A 23,581-nucleotide genomic window follows, 5' to 3' on the forward strand; every position below is an offset into this window, starting at 1 on the left:
CAAATAGAGACTCCCACACCAGGCTGTGGGGAGAATAGGGGCTCCCCAGACCTACCTTATGTTCTGGACTTGCCTTTCCTTCCATCACAGAAATGTCTGGAGAACAACCTGTCATTGCCATGTCATGAGTGAGCAAAATAACTCCTTCCTGTCTGGAAATCTGGAGCGAAATGATACGGCCGTAAAAGTTCTCTGTGGAGCTATTGGCATGCTTTTGAATAAATTATTTCTATTTTTTGGCTCCAAAATGGACCTAGCATCTCTTGGGAGTATTGGCTTGGGCTGGAGTTTGTGTGGAAGCCCAGAGGGAGGAAAAATCCTGGTTTTAATGGAAGAAACATCGCAGACACATGGGGAAAGGACCAAAAACAAAACCAGAGAAGCATAATGTACCCAGCCCTCCTCAAAGCACATGGGAGTTGGCACTGTGCGCAATTCTGGTGTTCAAGCAAGGTTGAAACATAACCCAAACGTTGGCGAGTCCATGGGCCAACTCCCTACATTTCTGGAATGGTCTTCCTGAGAATTAGAAATACATTTTATCAACCAGAATTCCCATTAGTCTTTACCACACAGGCTGCCTCATCTGCCTTGTACTGGACAAGACCCACCCATTCTGAGTACAGCTACATTTTCTGAGCATAGATGGAGACTCCCCAGCCCTCCTTCCCCAGAATTCTTTTTTTGAGGAGGGACTGTATTTAGTTGGAAGAAATATTTTGAGTCACTATGGGTGGAGGGTGACACCCAAGCTGTGCTGAAGTAGCAAAAGACACCTTTGGAACTGCATGTGTAGGGCAAGGAGGGGAATTTGTGTTGTTGCTGAGAGGCCAGTGAGGACACAGTAAAGGAGAAAGAGGTAAGGGGGCAATCAGGAGATGGGAGAGACCTTGGGAGTGAAGGGAAGGGCACGATCTTGACTCCCTCTGAAGGTTTAAGTTTTTAAAATCACCAAAATGGCTGGTGGGAATGAGCTTGGGGGTGGGTATGCTAGAGAGGGGGCTAACTATTGTGCCTAAACCTGAGTGGAGGGGGCCACAGACTGTCAGAGCCAGAGATACATTTGTTGCTTTTCTATTCTCCCATTTGATTAGAATTCCTTCCTCTGGGGGGCTGCATCTTTGTATTTCCAGTGACTAGTGCTCAGCCCCAAACATAGAAGGCCCCCAAGAAATGTCACTTAAAGAAAATAAAGATGGAAGGAGAGACAGTCGTATCTTCTCATTTTATAAGTCATAAAACATAAGATTTAATTGAGAATGTCCCAGAAAAATCAAAGTCCCAATATTGATTTTTTGTAAAGTCTTCTGATTCATCCAAAGGAAAATGGAATCAGTGAAATTTTTCTTTAAACACTGACTCCCTTATCACTGTGCCTTCCTTTACTCTGGCCCAGATGCACCTGCTCCTTGAAACCTCTTCCATTCCTCTAACTATAGACATCATGGTACATGACCGAGAATCGTGAAAAATTAGAATTGAAAAAGGATGTCAGAAGTCACTTACCGAAAGTCTGATCCCTAGACCTTTCTTATGTCACTTAATACTTTCTATCTTTATTTGTTTTAGAAAATGTCTCTTACTTTAAAATGAGTTCTCTCTGGGCCTGTCAACATAGATGTGCGCTCTACACATGAATAAACCAAAGTCAAAAGCGTGAAACAGGATTGGCAAAATGTCAGTGCTAGAAAAGGCTTTGCAAATGCTTTACAAGAAATAGATATTACTATTTCAAACCATAATGGCTTCCTGGTAAATGAAAGACCCTTTTGTTCAGTTGAGCCCCTTGAGTTAGGATATGCAAAGTGGACTCGGAGCTCTGGTTTTAGAGCAGGAGTTAGAGGAAGACAGTTTGGTGTTCTAGTGGTAGGGGTAAAGGGCAATCTGAGAGGGAGGAGGGGAGGTGAGATGGGAGTAGCTAATTCAAAAATGGCCAAGTGAGACAGCGAGGGGTGGGGGGTAAGGAGTCACATGCAGGGAAAGCATGCCGGCAATCTCAGAAAGTAATGAAGATGGATGCCCAAGTTCTTATGATGTAACCCTGCCTCTACCTCCATTTCCTGCAAATCTTGAGCTGAATTTTTGGACCAAATTTCCCCAGAAATTCACAGAAATATTGGGGAGGGCATTGGATCTCCAACAGGAAGTAGGATAGGCATTTGGGGAATCCTCTCTAAAGCTTAAGAGCAGGGAGATCCCAGCCCATATCGGGGTTATACAAGACCATTTAATATCATGGAAACCTGTGTATGTACAAATATGTTTTTCTTCCCTTACGGCATCGCCTTGAAATTCTCGTATTTGAAAACAGGAGATAGAAGTGGAGATGAAAGTCATGCACGAACAGCCAAATCTCAGTTGTAAAGTACAAAACATCAGTCGAATGCCTTTCATGTAATTTTGTTTTTGTTCATACTCTAGTGTGAATTTTGATGATGTGATCATTGTACAAGAGATCTGAAGATATCACCAATATGAAGTTGGGAGACATGGGGGAAAAGGATGGTCTTAGCGATATATTATCCCCACAGCTTCTACAGTAAAGTCTGATGAAAAGTTTTCACACATGATTATACATCCAAAGAAGAATGGCATGTGGCATATCCACAGAGCAGTCCTGTGCCAGGAACACAGTAAAATTCAGGGCTGTGTTACTTCTAAGGCCATAGGAAAGGAATAATGCTATGATCAAGCATGAGACAATCCCTGCCTTGATGGCTTTATTTCTGGAAAGATCATGCTCTGGACGAAATTGCTCTGGATCTTCCTCATGATCAGATATACTATGTGTTGGACCCTAATAATTCCAATGAGAGCAGCTGTGTAGCCTGTCCGTTGTAGGTATTTCCTCTGATACCTTGCCCATTCTTGTCTTCCTAGTCATTCATGCTGTCCTTTCCCATTGCCCCAGAGTTAATGAACATACTGGGGCTAAATCTCCCCCTGTATACACAGTGACAAAAACAAAAGCTCCCAAAGCTTGTATGAGGCCAATGTGTAGGAAGCAGTACAGGGCAGGTGGCTTGTTCATCAGCCTGTCCATCTTCCTATGGTGAGGCTTCTGGTTCATAATATCATTTTCAGCTTTCTCGGAAGATAAAGTGATGAGGGAATTATATCTGTGTCTAAACTGATGGATAAGATGGTAATGATGCCAATGGGCAGGGCAAGCTCAACAGTAAGGTAAATCAAAAAGAGGCAGACGAAATCAGAGAGGGAGACAAACCATAAGAGACTCTTAACTATAGGAAACAAACTGAGGGTCGCTGGAGGGGAGGTGGGTAGGGAGATGGGGTAATGGTGATGGACATTAAGGAGGGCATGTGATGTAATGAACACTGGGTGTTATATGCAACTGATGAACCACTAAACTCTACCTCTGAAACTAATAATACACTCTATGTTAATTAATCAAATTTAAATTAGGAAAGGAGGGCAAAGCTCAGCAGTGTTCTAGGCTAGAGTGTAAGCAATGATCTTTAGGTGATCTTTAGGTTAAGCGACCTTCCTCCACTCTGTGACCACAGGTGCAAAGATGTCATTGTCACTCAGTAAGACTGTGTGGCCTGCCTTTTTAGCTGCCTCAGAACCTGCTACCTCCACGACAATCCCAATATCTACATTCTTTATTTAGACTGGAAAGTCATTCACGGCCTCCCTTGGTCACGGCAACCCCAGTGTCCTGTCTCTAACAGCCTACTACAATGATCGGCTTTTGCAAAGATGATTCCTGAGTGGTTGGTTAAGAGCTCACCCAGGTGCTCGAGACACACGTCCTTCTGCTGCTCCATACTGGCCACTGCAGTGGCTTTAGCAGCCTGTTCGCTACCTTGTTCCACATCAGTGGCGAGGCACTTTTTGATGTCTTCTATCATCCCAGTGTTGGCTGAAATGGTACCTACACACTCTTGGTAGTGCTTTGGTTATGAAGGACAGATACTTGCAATCATAATGACCTTGATCCCAGCACTCTGGAATTCAGTGAGTGCATCAGGCACAGTGGATGGAAGGGGATGGGTCGTTGACAAGAGCTCACTAAGCAGAAGTTGGAGATGGGAAAGGTCATGGTATCTGTCATTTGAGGAGGTTTCTGAGAAGTTGTTTGCTGGCAGGTAGAGGTGATAGAGGCCAAGAATGTGTCTCCCGTAGGCCATCTAGCTCCATGCGCTGTGAGGGAAGCCTCAGCTGTGCCTTTGTCTGGGGGCTAATCTAGGGCATTGATAATGATGGCGCTGTGCTCTCTAAGACCTTCTCAGGAAGAAGCTCTCATCATCATGAGGGAATGTTTATCACTGGAGCCATCCCTCTCGTATATAAGGAGCTGGAATTTGTTGGTAGAATTAAAAGAGATTTCAGGCATTTTGCAATTTTATTTCCTAATTCCCATTATAGCACCTACAGTGACCTCTGAGAATTTCCAAGGGCAGTTTCGGAGGCATACAGTGTTATTATCTTGTATAAGGAGGCCTGGATTCCAGAGCTTCCTGCAGAGACTTGGTTTGTCGGTTCTTCATTTGTGTCAGCCATGTAGATCTGACTGTCAGACTGCTTGTGGGTCCTGTGGTGAGTTTCAGTTTTGTTGGAGCCAATGATAGAAGTGGAATGAGGGTCTCCACTGCATCTGGGTTCTTCACCAGGAAGTTCTTCTTGCCCATCCATTTTTCTGTCATCGACAAGGTGACAGTGACAATGACTAGGAGGCCCTCAGGTTCATGAGCCACAATGATATCAGTGAGGAAGATGGTGGAGTCCAGGCCATAGTTCATGTACACTTCTTAATGAAGAAAAGGATGCTGGTCAAGTGGCCTCTCCTGCCGCAATACAAGTGAAATGCCCAATCTCAGTATCTATGGGTGTCTTCTCATTTCCAATTCCAGAAGCCAGGGAGGCAGTCTGTCCAATGACCCTCTTTGGGTGTTTTCACTATGTCTTTAGTTCCATGGAGATGCACAAGGTAAATTTTTGGCATTGTTTTGCCCATAATGCTGATGACATGGGTGCCGGTGGACTGAGGTTGGTCATAGGGTCCTGGGCCACAGAAGGACACAGTTTCAAGGTGTGATCCACACTACAGACCTGGAGCCCAAGGTTCCATTTGTGGGAGCTTGAGGTAGGTGAGCTGAAGGGCCAGGCTTAGACTGGATCCTACACCCATGCCAGGCAGTCTGGTGGGTTCAGGGCCTGCTCCTGGTTTTCTCTCTTATTTCTTGTCATCTTTGATCTGCTTTTCCAGATTAAAAGCCTCTTGAGGGCAGAGGCTATATTTTTTTTATCACTGTTTTCTCATCACATGGGCATTTAGAATAGGTATTCCCTGAATGACTAAATAACCTCACAAAATCTGGGGCCCGTGGGCTTGTAGCCACCACTTGGAAAAGTAATGTAGCCACTGACTGGTAGTGATAAAGCTTGAATGAATGGGCTTATAAAGTGAACCAGGTCAGCAGTTCTCAACTGGATCCCCTGGAAATCCTTTCAGGGAATAAAGTACACAAGTCAATCTCAGCCTCAGTTTCTGCTTCTGCAAAGTCAAGATGAAAATAGGGGAATGATAGCATTTATTTTGAGGTTGTTAGGATTCAATAATTCAGAGAGAGCACTGAGAACTTTCCTGGTACTAAGTAAACACTCAAATTTGGTTATTGATGTTACAGTTAGTAATAACAATAAAAAAGTAACATCTTTTTTACTCTAGAGACTGCAGCTCTATTTCATTCTATTTGTCAACTATTAACTATGTATGGCATATGAGTCCTTGTGGAAGAGAAAATATATTAGCCTGATTTAGCATGATTTAGCAATCCAAAGGTGGCAGGCTGGCAGCAGCATCACTGTCCCTGTAGATGGGGTGCTCATTATAGTTCATGATGACATTTTTGGTAGCTATTGACTTTGTAAGATTCATGTAGAGGTATTTTAGCTATCTTCTCAAGAGAAATAAATATATCAAATCTTTTAACTGACTAACTAACTAACTAACTAACTAATTCACCCTTTATGGAGATCTCTGAAGGATGGGAACATGTCTTATTTATCTCATTGACCCGCATATTTAGCACAGCACATGGCATGCAGGAGCTGCTAACTACAATTTCTGAATGAATGACTGAAACCTATTCATGGAAGGCATTGCCATTGCATATTGGTTTAAAATAATCCAGAATTGGTGGTGGTTTAGTACTAATGGATTCGGATCTAAGAGCTTTCTTAGACACCTCTCCACACCCAGAAGTTCCCATTATGTTATGGTGCATCCTGTAACCAAAAACCCTGTCCCTACTGAAACCCACCCCATGTTTGGATCTAGCAGCTGCCTCCACAGTGAAGGGAGAGTTAACCACCACACTTGTCCTAATTATAAGTCATTCAATATGGGCTTTGGAGGGATATAGTCTGATGTAACCCTCATCAAATCCATCAGCAATGCATAAACAATTTTAAGAGTTGAGCTGATGTGGCTTATCAAGGGACCTTAGTTGTTATGATGCCATGGCCTGGCTTGATGCCCTTGGCTAAAGCTAATCATTGGGTGGGTAGCTTGGCTCTCTCGATGGCCTGCCTGGCCTATTCTGGTGGTATGTGTCAGGGCAGCAAGAATGCATTGCCTAAGCTAGGAAGGTGGACCATCTCTGAGAGCTGGAGGAGGAGACAAATGGAGGAAGAGAGCTTTGATTCTGATGGTGGGACAAGAGAACAGATTGTTCCGAAGGAAATGTAAATAGTCCTTGACTCCAGTATCCTTGCTGTTATCCATAGTTACTCACAGTCGACCATGGGTATTGCTCTGGGGCAGGGAAAGGGTGGAACCAACCCACGAGCAGATGACAGGGGACATTCCAGATCCAGTGTGCATAGGTAGCCCTGGAATAAAGTGGATGTGGCTGGGATGCCATGGCCATAAGGGAAGCCCCGACTCTTAATCCTTAGAAAGAGGTCTCCTCATCCCAGGGATATATTCAGAGCCCATCTTCTCAAAGAGGCACATCCTGATGTGATGGTCGGAAGGACACCAGAAGTCCTGTCTTCTTCCCATCCTCACCTTTCCCCATCCAGACAAAAAAGGGTCACTGATAATCTCATTCCTGTTCCTTTGCTAGTTGTTAATTAATTTTAGCATATGGAACATTTAAAATAAGAACAGTTTCACCTCATTGTGTTGGAATATGAGCTTGCAAGGCAGGGCCTTTAAGGCTTTGAAATGTTTTCTAGAAAAGGCTGTATGGGGCTCCTCTGTTACCAACAACCTTTCCCACTGGAGGGAACTAAACCACTTCTTTGAGTGACTCATCCCGCAGGCGATAAAGTGGCTGTGGTTTAAGCCTCTGGTGCAATGGGCTTAATAGCGAGAAGAATATGTTCTTTTTCCTCTCTGCTGCCATCCTAACCTTCTGATATTCCTAGAATATACCCAGCTTTCTCCTGCCTAGAGACTTCACTTCCCTGGTTTTTGCATGACTGGCTCTTTTTCATTCTGCAGATCCCTGCTCAAGGTCAGCTTTTCAGAATGACCTTCCCTACCACTTGGGTCTAAAGTAGGTGCTCCGGCTCTAGCTCCTCCAGAATACTCTAGGACAACCTTCTAGTTCTTTTCTTTATGGCCCTATTCACAATTCTAACTGCATTTATGCCTCATTCACTCATTTATTGTCTTTAGAGTGTGAGCTCTGTGATGGCAGGCTTGTCTTGTTATTGGTGTATTTTGGGGGCATAGGACAGACCTAGCATACTTAAAACATTTGAATTTCTGTCACGTTTACTTTAGTATTTGGGGGTATTCTGGGGTTGTGAGTTGGACACAGTCTCAAAGCTTAAGGCTCAGTTGGGAAGATAGAAAATTTATCAGTTGGCACTCACGGTAAGGGCTTGGAGAGATGGAGGACAGGGTGTATCTGGGGAAACACCCAAACAAATCTGCAGAAGTTAGGGGGGCGGTTTCTCCTGGAAAATAGAAGAACTGAGACCCAAACAGCTACCCAGGTAGCTGAAGAAAGGGAAAAGGGTTCTGGGCAGAGGGTGTAGCATTTGCACAGGCCTGGAGGTGGGAAAGATGGCATTTCTGAGGATCTGGGAGCTGTTTAGTAGATAAAAGAAGGTGAGCAGCATGTGATGTGGATGCAGACATAGCAATGGCTAGAGCATAGCATGGTGCAGCCATACTAAATTTGCATTCTATTCTGTAGGAAATGAAGAGCTACTGAAGAGTTTTAAGTTAAGAGAGGCATGATGCAGTGTTCACTTTTGAGGAATCACTCAGCTTTGTGGGGAGCAAGGAGTTGGAGGGGCAAGATTAAAGAAAGGGTGAATGTGTAAGGGACATACTGGTGGTCCAAGGGAGCAAAACTGGTGGCCTGGACTAGAAAGGTCACTGTGGGGCTGGGAAGCAGGAGAACATTTCTCAGTATTTAGGTTCTAAAGATAGATGAATGACTGCAGGGGAAAGAAGTGGAGACTGGAGTGCTTGGGTGGAGTAAAGGACAAGGCCCATGTGACCCAGATATGTGTGGGGGCAGGGATGGCATTCATGGAGGCAGGAGAGACAGAGGGAGGAGAGGAACCACACACATCACTACCTTCAGGCCATCTCTCCTTTTCTCTTTCCCTCAGGAAATTCCAGCTGTCCTAGAGGCCCAGCACAAGTGCCATCTCCTCCTCGAAGTTTCTTCTGGATCTTCTTCTGAGCTACAGCACCAGCAACTGGCCCACAACCTCACCACTGTGTATGTTGTTCTGCATTATTTCATCCAAGTTAGTCTTGTCTTTCCCACAAGGTTCCATACTCCTTGGTAGCAGAACCATATGTTCCAGTGACTGCCATGGGGCTGAGTACACGACAGATGCTCAGTCCTTGGGGATTGTGTTAGTAAGAGTTCTCCAGAGAAACAGAACCAATAGGATGTGCCTGTATATAGAAATAGATTTATTATAAGGAATTGGCTCATGCAATTATGGAGGCTGGCAAGTTCAAAATCTGCAGTGTGGGCTGGCTGGAGATCCAGAAAGAACTGATGGTGCAGATGAAGTCTGAAGGCAGCCTGCTGGAGATCTCCCTGTTATGTGGAGAGACTGCTCTTTTTGTTCTGTTTAGGCTTTCAACTGTTTAGATGAGGCCCATTCATATTACAGAGGGTGAGCTTCTTACTCAAAGCCTTCTGATTTAAATGTGAATGTCATTCAAAAACACTCTTTAAATTGACACCTAAATTCACCATCATAGGGGTTACCCAAGTGATTTTATGCAAATTATAATCCTACTTTTAAGCCAAATGGGTGGTCAGATTGGCAAGGCTGTGACTGCTTAGATCTCACAGGCACACGATCCTAGAGAGGTGAAGTGATTTTCCTAAGGTCACCAAGCAAGATAAGTCTGGACATCCAGACTTGTGTCTTTTCTACTATATCTCATAACGGACAATTTGTGTGTGTGCACGTGTGTGTGTGTGTGTCACCCTGTCAAGAGGCCAAGATACCTTATTGGAGCTGTGATTTCTAGCTTTTAATTTGGAGATTAGAAAACACAGAGAAAGGAGATAACTTTCTCCAGCTGTGTATTCTTTGTTAGTGAGCTTCTAAAAACAACAATTTGGATTGGAATTCAGGAAAGGTATGACACAACTTAGCCCTTCATCAAAAATAGCTAGTTCCAGGTCACTGAACCGAGGCAAGCTCATGCCTGGGGGCCCCCGGCAGTCTGGGTTTTTATAATGAGTCCAGAGGGCAAGGTAGAAATCTGTCAAGTTGTAAGAGACAGGAAAGATTTAGGATCCAAACTAGAAGGTGGGGTTCCCCCAAGGCCAGAAGTGCTCACTAGTCACAAAGCCTCACACAGGCCCAGAATCCAGAGTTCCAGCTTGGGATGAATTTGGGAATTCTGGATAAGCATAGGGAACTTAGGTAGGCAATGGAATTTAGATCAGAATACTTGGGACACATTCTGGATCAGGGACTTGCCTGTTAAACTCTGTTGCAGGGTAACTAGGGTGTGGTGATTGAGCCTGGGGGTCTGAGTGGCTTGGGCTCAATTGCTCTGTCTCTCTTTTTATCTATCTCTTGGTCTTTCTCTTCTGGTTGGAAGGTGCCGGCTAGCATGTGCCACTCCACGGCAGGCATTGAAGGTCTGCATGTGAGGACTGGCTTTTCAGGGGACCCTTACGGCTCTCTTCAAACTCTCCAGGCAGCAACAGGAATTCTAAGCAGGTGGCCTCTTCTTTTGCAAAGTCTTTGATGCAGCAAAATCCAGCATGATATAAATGGACAGCCCTTTGAGGCTATTGTAATAAAATTTGGTCTGCATAGTTTCAGTATTTGTCAAGGCAGTAGAATCAGATACCAGTTATGTCCACATGATGCCAACTACCCAGATGGAAAAGAACAATCCGTTTGTCACTTTGGCCCACTGACATTCCAAAGACCAGAAATTCCCCAACTTTCAGAATCTGTGACATGGTAGTGACTGGATTCATTGTGCATTCTTACTCCTAAAACTGCTGTATGGCTGGATTTCATTTTCTTAGCTAAAGAGATTCAGATTTAGCTTAGTACAAAAGAACTGGGAATCCCCTGGATGTCACATGAGGGAGCTGGGTAGTCAGTGAGGTTGAGCCACCTTATCACAGACTTTCAGACCCACAGGCCTTGCCTTGAGTGCTTGGATGACTATATTTAGCACCAAGACCCTGGAAGGTGGGAAGTATGGCAACTAGAAGGCATCATTAATTTCAAGAGCATGGTGAATATATGGAGTTGTAATCAAACTTGATCACTTCTATACACACCAGAGCCCTTGTGAAAAACCAAACTGTGATAACAATGGGCAAAGTGCAAAAGCCTGGGTGGTAGGAAAAAAAGAGAAAAACATGGAAACCTTAATGGGTAGATGAAGGACAAGTTGGTCTTCTTTTCCACTGTTTTTTTTTTCCATCCACAGAATAACTCAATAATTGGATAAAAGGAGTTCTGTAGATGTTACAGATTTGGAATTTTAGGAAAAAATGAGATAGGACTCCTTGTAAGTCTCAGTTTAAGCTGTGTGCAGATTATTTTGGGAGGCACTACAGCCAGTTCTCTGCTCAAGTGAAGGTCAGAGGGACGGGTGGTAGCAGCCATGATATCAGTTGCCAATATTGGTGTGTATTGTGTGATGGACTGGCTGGATATTTGCAGCCTGAACCATTGAGGAGCAGAGCTTCACCCCTGCCCAACCTCTTCTCCAAGACATGTGTGGATTCTGGAATAAGAGTTGTTGGCAGACAACAGCAAAGATTCCAGGATGGAACTTTCTAGATTTAGAGATTCTTTCTTGGTGGGAAGAGACAGGAACTTAAAGTCCAGCCTGGAACCACACAAACTAATACATCTGGAGACAGGAATCCCAGATACAAATATCTGAGCATTAAGGAAAAAGCTGGAAAAAATTAGCACTAAGAGAGACCTGGGGCAGGAAGGAGAACTGCAAATTTGTTTTGTACTTGCCCTTGACTTACCACTGGCTGACCCAGAGCTGAAGGATGAGGAGTGGTGGGTGGGAGGTGGGGCAGGGAGGCAAGTTGTTTAGAAGGAGAAGCCAGTACTATTTAAGGCTGCAAACAAATACAGCTGTAGGTCATGGGGAAGGGCAGTCAGTGACCTTGTGGATGCTGACGAACCATAGCTATAAAGAACTTAGAGACAAGAGTTTGTGTCCCTGGATTGACAAATTCTGAAGGAGGTTCAAAGAGGAGAGGGCCTGAAGCTCAACATGAGGTCAGGTTAGCATCACTACTGAACTGTTTCTGCTTTGCTAAAGGATAGCATTTTAGGATTTGCTGGTGGTCTGCACAGCATATAAAAGAAAACTGCAGAGAAAAGCAAGCAGAGAGCAAGATACGAATGTTGCCAGAGTAGAGGATAAAGAAGTGAGAACTGGAAGGATTCCCAGAATCTCTCTCATCTACTCTTTGAATGTCCAGAAGGAGGGGGATATGAAGGGTGTGAGGAGGAAGGATTTTGGCCTCTGAGCTTTTCTTGGGTTTTCTGATGCAGAATGAAGTGACAAGAGGCTTATGTTAGGTTCATGATTGTCCTCATTGCTCTCTTTTAGGGATGGAGAAAAGGAGAAAAGTTACAGCCTGGGTAGATGTTGAATTGGAGCAAACAGCAGAAAAGGTCATTTCAGAACACGTTTGTTGTGGGGGGGGGGATCTCTGGAGCAATCCTGAGTGATCTTTCAGGGTTTCATTTTTTCCCTCATGTCCACGGGAAGCCTTGCAGGTAGGACAGTTTGAAAAGGATGACGTACGGGAAGAAGTTGACACTGTTGAAAGAAGCAGAATGAGCTGATCTCTACATGAAGATCTTTCAGGGTCTTCACTCAAGGAATGCCTTTTCTGAGGTCTCTCCCATGTCCCAGGAATGCAGAGTTTCCCTCACCTTGTTCTCATAGATCCTGGGGAGTACGGATTTCAGAGAGATCTGGGGAGCTGACAGATGCTGTTCCATCCAGAAGACCCTGCTAATAATTGTAGCTACATTTACTAGATTGTTGAGTCCTTACTCTGCTACTTGTGACAGGGCTAAGCTGGTTGCTAAAAATCACCAAGGAATGTGGTTAAAAGCAAAGAGTCTACGACTCCCTCCCAGAGATAGATTCAGAATCAGAAATTCAGGGGTGGGAACTGCAATCAAAATAAAAAAAATTTTTTCTTGATAAATCTAATGTGCAGTTAGGTTTGGAAACCTCTGTGTCTGGAGTCATTACTCAGAGTTGGGTTTTTACCTTCTAGACTAAGTTTTTGATGTAAAACAGATAGCATCAACCTAACATCTGCAGTGCTCTCAGACCATGATAAATAATGGCAGTAAATGTTGAACAAATATGTAAGATTTATACATACGTTACATAGAACTCAAAGATAAATATATTTGTGTTGCTGGAATGTCACAATCAATCTAGACAATGACAAAATATGTAGGCATTTAACTGGAACATGCCTTCTCTTTTAATCTACACAAGGTGACCTTCCTCCCTACCACCATGGTTTTGGTTTGCTCAATTTTCAAAGCAGTTCCTTTCAAAGCGGTTTCTAAGACCGGGAAGCATAAGCCCTGTGCAGAGTGTAAGGGCTTCTTCAGGAGAAGCAGGGCTTTAGAATCCCGTGAGAAACGGGATTTTTCAGGTTGTGTTTGTGTGTGTGTTTGAGTTTCTGTGTGTGTACATGCATAGACTTCTGCAACATTCGATGGGTTTCTAGACGTTTAACAGAAATTCCTTATACTCAGCATGTAATCTAAGAAGTGCAAGTCAAATGGATGGGGCTGCCATCAACAGGTAGCTAATTTCATGATCTAGCGATGGAATTAAATCGATAGCCTGGCCACGACAGCCAGGAGGCCAGCACAAGAACTGGCAAGGGGGTCTCATCAGTCTCCTCCACCTGCGGAGGGGATGGATTGATCATCCAAGAAGGAGAAGAGTGAGGAGCTTGGAGGCACCTGTATGGCTCCTGAGGATTCCAACAGGCAACATTGATTTTGTCAGCTCCTCAAACAGGTTAGCAAGCCAACAGGGCAGCTTCCCCAAAGCTGGAGATAGTCTTTGCTGCAAACCAGTTGTTTGCTGGATAAACAGAACAAACCCCTGGAGAGTGTTGAAAGAGAGGGGTGCGGCCAATGCCTTTGGCTGACAGCACATTCAGAAGAGCTAAGAAAACAAGGGTAGAAACTCAAAAAATCTTTTAGGTTTCATTTACTCAGGCAAAAAGGAGTCCAGACAACAGCAATTAAGTGAGTTTGATGAATTGGGATGGCTGACCTGGGAAAGCAGGCCTGCAACCCTTTTTTCTTTGGCAGTAGACTATATGTCTTTACCTTCCTTCCCTGACCCTCCCCTCTGCTCCCCCACCACCCAAGCAAACACACATTCTTTTTCTGCCTGTGAAAATTCAATTTCACTTTTTTTTATGTGATTGATTTGTCTGCCAACGAAGGGAATGAGATACATTGGATTTTATTGTTTCCTAATTATTTCATGCAGGAAAATCTTATCTTTCTAGAGAACCAGTGCTGTACATTATGCTGCTACTTCTTTCCTTTTTTTCTTTCTTTTTTCCCCTCCTTTCCTCCCTCCCTCCCTCCCTCCCTCTCTCCCTTCCTTGCTTCTGCCCAAGGTCTGCCTAGCTTGTGCTGGGTCTATGTTGAGCCTCCATTCATTGGTCTATTTATTCACTTAACTATCTGTATTGAGCACCTGCTATGTGCCAGTCACTGGGCTAAGATCTGGAGATACAGAAGTAAAAGCCATGCTCTCATTCTTCAGGCTGTTCATACTCCAGCAAGGAAGATCTCAGATACTAAGCAATCAAATTACATATACATGATTTGTTTAATGTAATTGAGTCTCTGTTGTTGACATTTACAACTTTGTTTTTTTTAAAATTAATTAATTAATTAATTTATGATAGTCACACACAGAGAGAGAGAGAGGCAGAGACATAAGCAGAGGGAGAAACAGGCTTCCTGCACCGGGAGCCTGACGTGGGACTCGATCCCGGGTCTCCAGGATCGTGTCCTGGGCCAAAGGCAGGCACCAAACCGCTGCGTCACCCAGGGATCCCTGACATTTACAACTTTGGAAATGGGTAAGTTGGAAAGATATTTGAAAACTGATTTTAAAACCACCCAAAGGACCAAGATGATGGAGCCAATCAAACATGGCTGAGGGAGTTCCCACGTTCCTATTCCACTCTTTACAGCACCTATAAGTGACCAGACTCTGAGAAGGACTGGTTTCTAAAGAGGGTGGGAGAGGGCTCCTGCACTCCTGTGACAGAAACCCAGGGGGCAGGCAGGTGAAGCCCAATGACCATGCAGTTCTAACCACTTGTGACTCTGACTGTGAAATTTCTCTCCAATTCTCCTTGGGCTTGGCATACCCTCCCAAGTCCAAAGAACTTGCTTTAGGTTATCTAGTTTTCCTGACCCTTGAGAATCATTCTCTCCTTCATGGCTTACGGAGATGTAGAGCCAGGTGTGCTGAGGGGAGGAAACAGGAGAAATAAAAGAGAATATCCATTTAACAATCCCTCAATTATAAGAATAAACAAAATCTGCAAGGGAAACGAACACGATTCAGAGGAGGGGCTATGTGTTGCCAAAGGGGGCTTTTTCCCACGGAGCAGAGTCTGTGCTTACTGCAGGGCAACTCAGATGAGCCTTGGTGTGCATGAAAGAAGATCACTTTGGAGTAAACTGTTTAATTTGATCTGGGGATGGAATGTACCTAGCACACCTCCTTCTTCAAGGAACTGATACAGTTCCAGCTTATAATTCAGTTCACTTAAGATGAGGACAGAACAGATTTTGGCATTTCCAGGAGGTCTAGGATGGAAAAATTTCCTGTGTGCATGCACAGTCTTCACCCACAGGGTGAAACACCAAGCTCCAGCAATTTAGATTCCCATATGGCCATTTGGTTGTTACTGCGTGAAGAATATTGGCTGTGGAACGAAGTTAACTGCTTGAATTCTTATCTGGAAAAATGGCAAATATTTCAAATACATGGTGCTCACACGTGGTGTACAGTGAGTCCGATCCTTCCTGGATAAGAATGCGTATCTTGTGGAACGGACTTATATAGACCCTCTGTTGGTAGAGCAGCCTCTGGATTCATTACCAACAATAGTAGATTTGAGATTTTGAGACCTCGGGAATACATCAAATGTGACTATGACTATAAAAAGGGATTTGGGAGACGTATCTCTCAAAATATGGGGAAATATGTACGTTTAGAAGACTGGGCCTACAGACATTTTATAAGTAATAGGCAATACAGTTTGAGAAATTCTGTATGTCTTTCCAGGTTATGAATAGTTTTAATATTAAGAATTTGGGAGGCACCTGGGTGACTCATTGGTTAAGCATCCAACTTTTGGTTTCAGCTCTGGTTGTGATCTCAGGGTTGCGGAGACCAAGCCTGGCATCGGTCTCTATGCTGAGTGTGGAGCCCATCTTGAGATTTTGTCTCTCCCCCTCTCCCTCTGCCCCTTATCACCTGCTCCTTTAAAAAAATAAAATAAAGAATTTGAGCGAGCTATTCTCTGTTTACTAGGGAACCCTCTTTCTTCTTCCTTCAAAAGGAGAAAGTGAGCTCATAAAACAACCAGAAGAGGGACGCCTTGGTGGCTCAGTGGTTGAGTGTCTGTCTTTAGCTCAGGGCGTGATCCTGGTCCCGGGATTGAGTCCCACATCGGGCTCCCTGCGAGGAGCATGCTTTTCCCTCTGTCTAATGTCTCTGCCTCTCTCTCTGTGTCTCTCATAATAAATAAATCTTTAAAAAATAAATAAAATCTTAAAAAAAAGAAAATAGCCAGAAGATTCAAATTAGAAACAAAGGAAAAATACTCTAACTGTTCTTAACAAAGGGACAAAAGTACTAGATGACTCTGTTAGAGATCTACTCTTGACTTTGTTGTCTTTGAGTCTGTTCATGCAGGTTAAATTTGACTATGTCTTAGTGTCTTCTGGAATTCTGTTGCATTGATGTGTACGAACAATCATGCCAGGCACTGGAAATAAGGATAGACAATATTTCAGGTTTCCTTAGGTGAGTCAGATGGGTGACCTGCCGACAGAGGGCCGTGAGTCTCAAAGTGTAGAACTGCCCTGCTCTTTATACCAACCACCATGGCAGTGAGCTTGACCCAAGGAAAGATGGGAATGTTTCCAAGAACGACAGAGTGTCTAAAGGGTTGTTCTTTTGAAATGCTGGTTTCAACAGATCATCCACATCATCATGATTACAGTCACAATGATTAGGATTCATTTGAACTTCCACTGCAGCCCTCAAGATGGTGGCATGTGTACTATGAGGAGGGAAGTTCTGGAGGCCTCACCATTTCCAGGGATTCAACTGAACAAGTCAGTCTTGCCATTTTTCATAAGGGTGATATGGGCTAGGAAGTCACCTGGGCAGCCTTGTTGGTAATAAGACTCTTTAAGATTGATGTCACCCCACCATGAAACAATTCAAATAAGGCAGGGAAAACACTCAAAGGAACAAAATCAACTTCTTCTCCAACTCCTGTTAGGGGTTCTTCTTGGGATTTGTTGCTGTGGTAGGGCTTGGTGTCAACAGTGTATGTGTGTGTGTGTTTGTGTATGTGTGTGTGTGTGTGTGTATAAGAGAAAGAGAGAGAATATTAGTGCCATATTTAACTCTTAAAAGTGAATACTGAAATATTGGAATTGGAGCTTATCTGCCAAATATTCTGGTTTCCTGTAACTGTGGACTTGCCATTCCAGAGTCTGCTTATGACAGTAAAAGGAAATATGCTGTATGCTACAGGCTTTCTGGACATGCAAGGCAGTGGTCGCTGTGTCTTTTCTCAACTTTCTCTTTCTCCATAGCACAAATGCCCTTGGTGGACATGTCCCCATTTCCCTAGCCCAGATGAGGAGGTGAAGATGGAAACTGGGGGTGAGGCAGGTGGGACAAGTGTTAGCAGAGACCCCAGCAGCTCTTCTGAGACCATGTCCTACTCAGGTTTGGTGAGGTTTGCTGCTGGGCAGGAGACCCACAGAACCATCTCTTCCCCAGCTCCATGCCGCTGAGCCACCCATCCTGAGAAGCACAAGTGGATATGAGGAAAAGTGAAAGAAGCTTTGTGGATAAGCAATTTTTGGTGATCCCAGTGGGCTGCCTAAGTTTTCAGTAAGGCCTAGTGAACCAGAAATAGCCATCCAATATTCAAGGGACCTTAGGGGTCATGACTGTAGGGTCTGGTGATGAACAACCAGTGACAATGTGTAAACTGAGTCAAGGGAATGGAATTGGTTTACCCAAGGTCATTCTGGATGTTACCGGCTGAAGCAAGACCTTGTGCATCCCAGCCCAGAGCTTCTCCTCCTTAACTGTGAGGCTGTCTACTTGTGAGTGTCCTTTTTGGAGATTTTAGGGTGGGATCATTCTGCTTCCTGGTCTCAATCATGACCTATAGGACTTTCACCCTATTTCTGCTCAGCCAGATCCTTTGTTCCTCTCTTCCTGTGCTCTAGCCATCTGCTCACCTACCCTGAAATTTGTAAAAGAAAAAGAAATCTGAGTGACCCATGGAAAATTCTATTGCAGACAAAATCAGTCCCAATCCCTCCCTGCTTTGTTCCATCTCGAAATCAATTTTCTTTGGCCTGTCATCTGTAGGATTTGCACAACTCTGGAGATGCCCTGACTCTCAGCAGTCCTGCTGGGTCACCATTCCTCAGTCAGAATTTGAAATTTGCTACTGTTCCTTAAAACCATGTTTCAAGGAGTTTGCAATATCAGCTTGTCTTATCTTGCACTCGATTAGTTTTTGGCCTGATTTATTTATTTATTTAGTATTAGAGTTTGAATTGGCTAACAGACCTGTTGGTTTCATCCATCACCAACTTGATGCAAATTGGTTTTGGTTCTTAAGCAGGGCCTAGCCCCAGGTAAAATTGTGAAATAGTTGAAATGTGTCTCTGGCACCCAACCACCTTCCTTTCCAGCCCCCTCCTATCTCATGCCCTTTCCTTCCCTGGGTTTGCCTGGTGCTAGCTGTTCTTCTGGAAAGTATTTGACAGCTATAGCCATTTTATCTCATTAACCAATTACATTTGTATAATAACAGTATTTCTAGCTCAATGTAGGCATCCTTCCATGCCTACCACTCTTCTTGGTTGTCCCAGAGGACAGTGGCCTCTAAACTTGGTTGATCATAGAATATCTGGAGATTTTTGTTCCAAATATAGGTTCCCAAGCCTTATCTAAGGAAAAAGAATGGAATCCTGGGCTGGTGCCTGGGAAATGGTATTTTTAAATAAGATCTCCAGGCAAATCTGATAATTAGCCACTGATTTCCAGTGGGAAGTTTCCTTCCAACCCAGAGATTTTGTGTTCCTACAATTTTATTTTTATCACAGCCCTGAGAGGAATTAACATCATCATCATTATCATTATCATCGTCATCATCACAATAGCTAATTTATTAAGCAATCATTAGATGTCAAGTTCAGAGCTAAGAACCTTCTCTGAATTATCTCAGGGATGAGGCTATTTTAAATTTTTCTTCAACAGTGGAGAAATTTAAGGTCCATAAGACCTGGTTCAGAACTGACTAGGATGTCTTAGAATTCCTGAAGCTACCAGCAAGGCAAAAAATCCTCCCAGTTCTCCATTCTGAGTTCCAGGGCTCTTTGTAGGGCATAGAGTCAGTGGAGGTGGTCTCAGGCCATTTGAGCTGCAGCCCAGCTGTGAAGGCCTTCAGGACAGGGAATGTGTTTCTCAGTCTTTCCCATTCCCCCCCAACCCCAACACATCTAAGCACCCTGTCTGGCAAAGAGAAAGCAGGCCCTCGGTGGATGTTTGCTGACCTGGAACCAAGATAAGCGAGGTTTTCTGACTTCTGGCCTAGGGGATTTCTATCTACTACCTGGGACTTAATGAAAGCCAGGACTCGAAGGTATAAATTGAGAACAGAGCTTAATTAGGTGTTTCACAGACAGATCTTTGGGATTTTAAAGACTCAGATCATGCAAATGACAAAGATAATTATCTGTAATGATGAAATTTCAGGTGCCTGCATGGGCAGACCAGCTTTGGAAAGGTGTAGATTCTAGACTCACGTCTACACGGTCACTTGTTTTTCAACAAAGGCACCAATGGTCTTTTCAAAGTACTGGAGCAACTGGATATAAATACATAGGATAAAAAAGGAGACTCTTGGCCCCTACTTCATACCAAAAATATAAGTTAATCTGAGATGGGTATATATTTAAATGTGGAAGCTAAAACAATAAGCTTCTAGTGGGCAACGTGAGAGGATACCTTTGTAACTGTGGGGTAAGCTAAGATTTTTTTTAGGCAGACCACAATGTTAATAACTACAAAAAATTGATAAATTGGACTTCATCAAAACTAAAAAACAAACAAGTAAATTTCTGTTTGTCATGAGACACTACTAAGAAAGTGAGAAGGCAAATTATACTTTGGGAGAAAATATTTGCCAAAAGACTAGTATCCAGAGTAACCAAAGAGCTCTTACAATTCAGTTACAACAAGATAAACAACTCATTTTAAATAAGTGTGTTCAGGGGTGCCTGGGTGGCTTGATTGGTTAAGCGTCTGGCTCTTGGTTTTGGCTCAGGATGTGATCTCAGGGTAGTGAGATCGAGCCCTGCGTTGGGCTCTGTGCTGAGCATGGAGCCTACTTGGGATTCTCTCTCTCTCCCTTTGCACCCCCCCCCCCCCCCAAATGTTCACACCATGGAAACCAGCAAATGCTGCAAAGCAGGGTTTCACTGGTGGGGTGGGAGGGATGATGAGTAAGATGGATGTTCTTTTCTAGAACATCACTGCTTTACTGCCCCAGAATCAGACCCTGAATGCCTACACTTAGTTACATCTGTAACTGTTTGTATTTCAGACCTGAACTTTATCCAGCAAAATTCCTCTATGTGAATTTAATTTGCTTACATTTTATTCTCTTACAAACCTTTTTTTTTTAAATGTGGGGTTTGATTTGATTTTACCCTTGACTTTCTTACTCCTTCTGCTTCTTGTCATTTTAATTGCAATTGGAATTGATTTGGTCTAGCTTGGAGTTGCTCCACTCTCCTCCTGACCTCGTTCCTACACCTCCTCAGGGACTGCTACCCTCTCCCCACACACCAGGCTAGTGACCACACAAGGCCATCGGCTCCAAGACCTCAGTCTCTGTTACTACCATCCAGGGATCCATCTTTCATGTCTTTTTCTTTCTTGGCATTCCCGGGCTGCTGGAGTTAGTTAGTTTTGACTAACAGGTGTTGATGTGTTGATCTCTTGAAAACAGCCTTTTCTTGTTTGTCAGCTCCCAATGTGTCTCAGCATTGTCACCAGCCACCCTGAAATATGATGGCCAGAGCCGGAGACGATAGAGTGTCAGCTCTCTGGAAAGCGTCTAGGGCTCCATCAGTCAGCAGTGGGCTGGGAGGGCCGCGGCACAGTGCTGACCCGGCTGCTGGGGCTGGGAGGCACCCGGGGTGATTTCTTTCAGGAGTGCGTGGGGCACGTCAGTCTTCTCCTTAGGCTTTCCCTGTACTTGAAGATAATTGTGAGACAGCTATTGAGGTGTGAGCAAACCAGCTCATCCACGGACCAGCCCATGATCCTGGCAGCCGGATCTTCCCGTCCATCACATTTATGGAGTGCTTGCTGAATACCTGCAGCTCTGCCAAGTGCTTCAACAGCATTGCCTCATTTAATTCTGACAACAGCTCAGGCAGGAAAGCTAAGCCTCAGAGAGATTAAGTAACTTTTTCATGGTCATATAAGCAATTAAATGTGTGAGTCAGATTTGAACTCCAGATTGTGAGATTCCAGGCAACATAATCTCCTGACCTCTTTGCTATGCTCTCCAGGCTCTCTGGAGGATATGGTGATGTAACTCTCCATTAATAACACCTATCTATGTGCCGGACCTGGGGCTGGGAGTGCAGGGGTACATGAGACACAACCCTTGCCTTTGAGAAATTCTCAATCTAGTGGATGAGACACAGGTTGAACACAAAGAATTATAATCAGGGAATCAGTAGGAGTTCAGGGAGGTGATGTGAAGTGATTCTGGGGATGCTTCCTAAAAGGGGCTGGGGGTGTGTGGGGCATCTGATTAGGATCTGAATGTATAGGACCTCCCTCCTTACAGTGAGTGCAGACACTGTCTTCATGGAGACAAAGTTGATAAGGCTTCCATCCTTAACCATGCCCCTTCTCAGGAGGCAATGCCAAAGATGGGCCTCCCTGGAGCCTGTGGCTCACACCTGCTTCTAGACCATGTTTCTGGTACCTGAAACTCTGAAAATTTCCTGCTCAAAAGGCCCTGAGCCTTCCCTGGGTCTATCTTCCCAGGGGTGGACTCCACGGTCAGTGTGCCACGGGGATGGCAAAGGAGAGGCTATTTGCAGGATCAGGGGGCCACAGCCTGGGTTTGGGCAAGCAACCTACAGCATCCACATGTGTCTCCTTGTATGGAAAGGAGCTGGAGGAGGGAAGAGAAGAGAGCCGAGCCATCAGCCAGAGTCCAGAGGCTGGGACCCAGAGACTTACCGCCACTTCTAAATTCAAACCTGGTCTTTGAAGTTATGATGAAAGATTTTTTTTTTTTTAAAGAATGTTACTGGAATTACAAAAATAGTACAGAAAGGTCTTATAGATCTCTGACTCAGCTTCCCCTAATATTAATGTCTTATACAACCACAGAGCCATTATCGAAATAAATCAACATTGACATGATACTATTAACTAAATGACAAGATTAAACACTAGTAACGAAGGCCGAAGCCAGAAAGACCCTCGTTTCTGAGAGGCTGTCTGGGGCTTCCAAAGCTGGAACCGCCAGCTTGGAGCGCGGGATTTCCAGGCACTCGAGGGGTGGGCCTTGCCACTGTACCACCACCCTGGGAAGCCGGAAGCCTCAGGGGGCTTAGAGTCTATCATTTACAACTGGATGAGGGAGCACAGAGTGTCCTCAAGGTCTATCAGGTGCATTTCATTAGAAGCTCCCAGGACCTAACTGTCAGGACACCATGAACATGAGATCATGTTGGATTTTGGAATATTAGATTATATCAGACAATGCAGGTGTTTGAAGAAGCCCAGTGCCGCAGGCGGACACACGCACACGTAACAGGCTTAATTCCCCTTTCTTCACTTTGCTCTCTGCTTGCTGCAGAGGGGACAGCACCGGACTGCAGTCCGGAGCGCCTGGTCTCCCCCGGGTCTCCATGGCCTTGGGCAAACACTTTGTCCCTCAGAGGAAACTGAACTGCACAGTCTCGAGGCTTTTCCCGTCTGACTTTGACATTCTCTGTTCTGTTCTTCGGCTGTGATTTCTTTTTTTCTTTCTTTTTTAAAAAAGATTTTATTTATTTATTCATAAGAGACACACAGAGAGAAGCAGAGACACAGGCGGAGGGAGAAGCAGGCTCCATGCAGGGAACCCAATGCAGGACTCAATCCCAGGACCCCAGGATCATGCCCTGAGCCGAAGGCAGATGCCCAACCCCTGAGCCACCCAGGGGTCCCTCAGCTGTGATTTCTCCTCTACTCATCTTCCCTCCCCCACATTCTTCTCGTTCTCCTCTGTCCTTCCCTAACTCACTTTTCTGCTTCTCCTGTACTTTCTCCTTCTCCTCATTCTGTTGCCCTCTTGCTCCTCCCCTCCCACTCCTCTCCCATCTCCCTTTGACACCACCCTTCCCCTCTCCCTGCCCTCCCCACTGGCACATCCCTCCCTCCCACGTAGGGACAAGGTGAGCTATGCCTGGAGCTTCACGACCCACCAAGTGCTTGTGGCAACTGTTTCAAATGAGGGGGGGGGATAGAAGAGGGAATTAAATCATAGTATTGGCAGCTGGCAATTTGCTTCAATCGCAGAAAAATGTCCCGGGCTTCCTCAAATATTGAAAGGCTGATGAAGAACAGATTTGCTCTGGCAGTGTGAATTCCCCTCCGTCTGCCTTTGGCAGAGGGACTGCCTTGCATGATATTATTATAGGAGCTGCGATGCGCTCCCCGTTTAGTGGAGCTGGGACGCGTTTCAGCCAACCC

At 44.6% G+C, this 23,581-nt stretch overlaps 1 long non-coding RNA gene across 2 annotated transcripts in view; it reads left to right on the top strand.

Moving 5' to 3' along the window:
• The first annotated feature begins 740 nt into the window (after positions 1–740).
• Positions 741–23,581, top strand: part of LOC140625887 (uncharacterized) — a 61,127-nt gene continuing 38,286 nt past the window's right edge. For both annotated transcript variants that reach the window (XR_012025157.1, XR_012025158.1), the window contains exons 1-2: positions 741–859; positions 8,605–8,717. This is a non-coding gene — a long non-coding RNA (uncharacterized lncRNA). The remainder of the gene's footprint in view (positions 860–8,604; positions 8,718–23,581) is intronic.

The sequence above is a fragment of the Canis lupus genome, chromosome 36 (genome assembly GCF_048164855.1).
Source record: "Canis lupus baileyi chromosome 36, mCanLup2.hap1, whole genome shotgun sequence".
Lineage (NCBI taxonomy): Eukaryota > Metazoa > Chordata > Mammalia > Carnivora > Canidae > Canis > Canis lupus.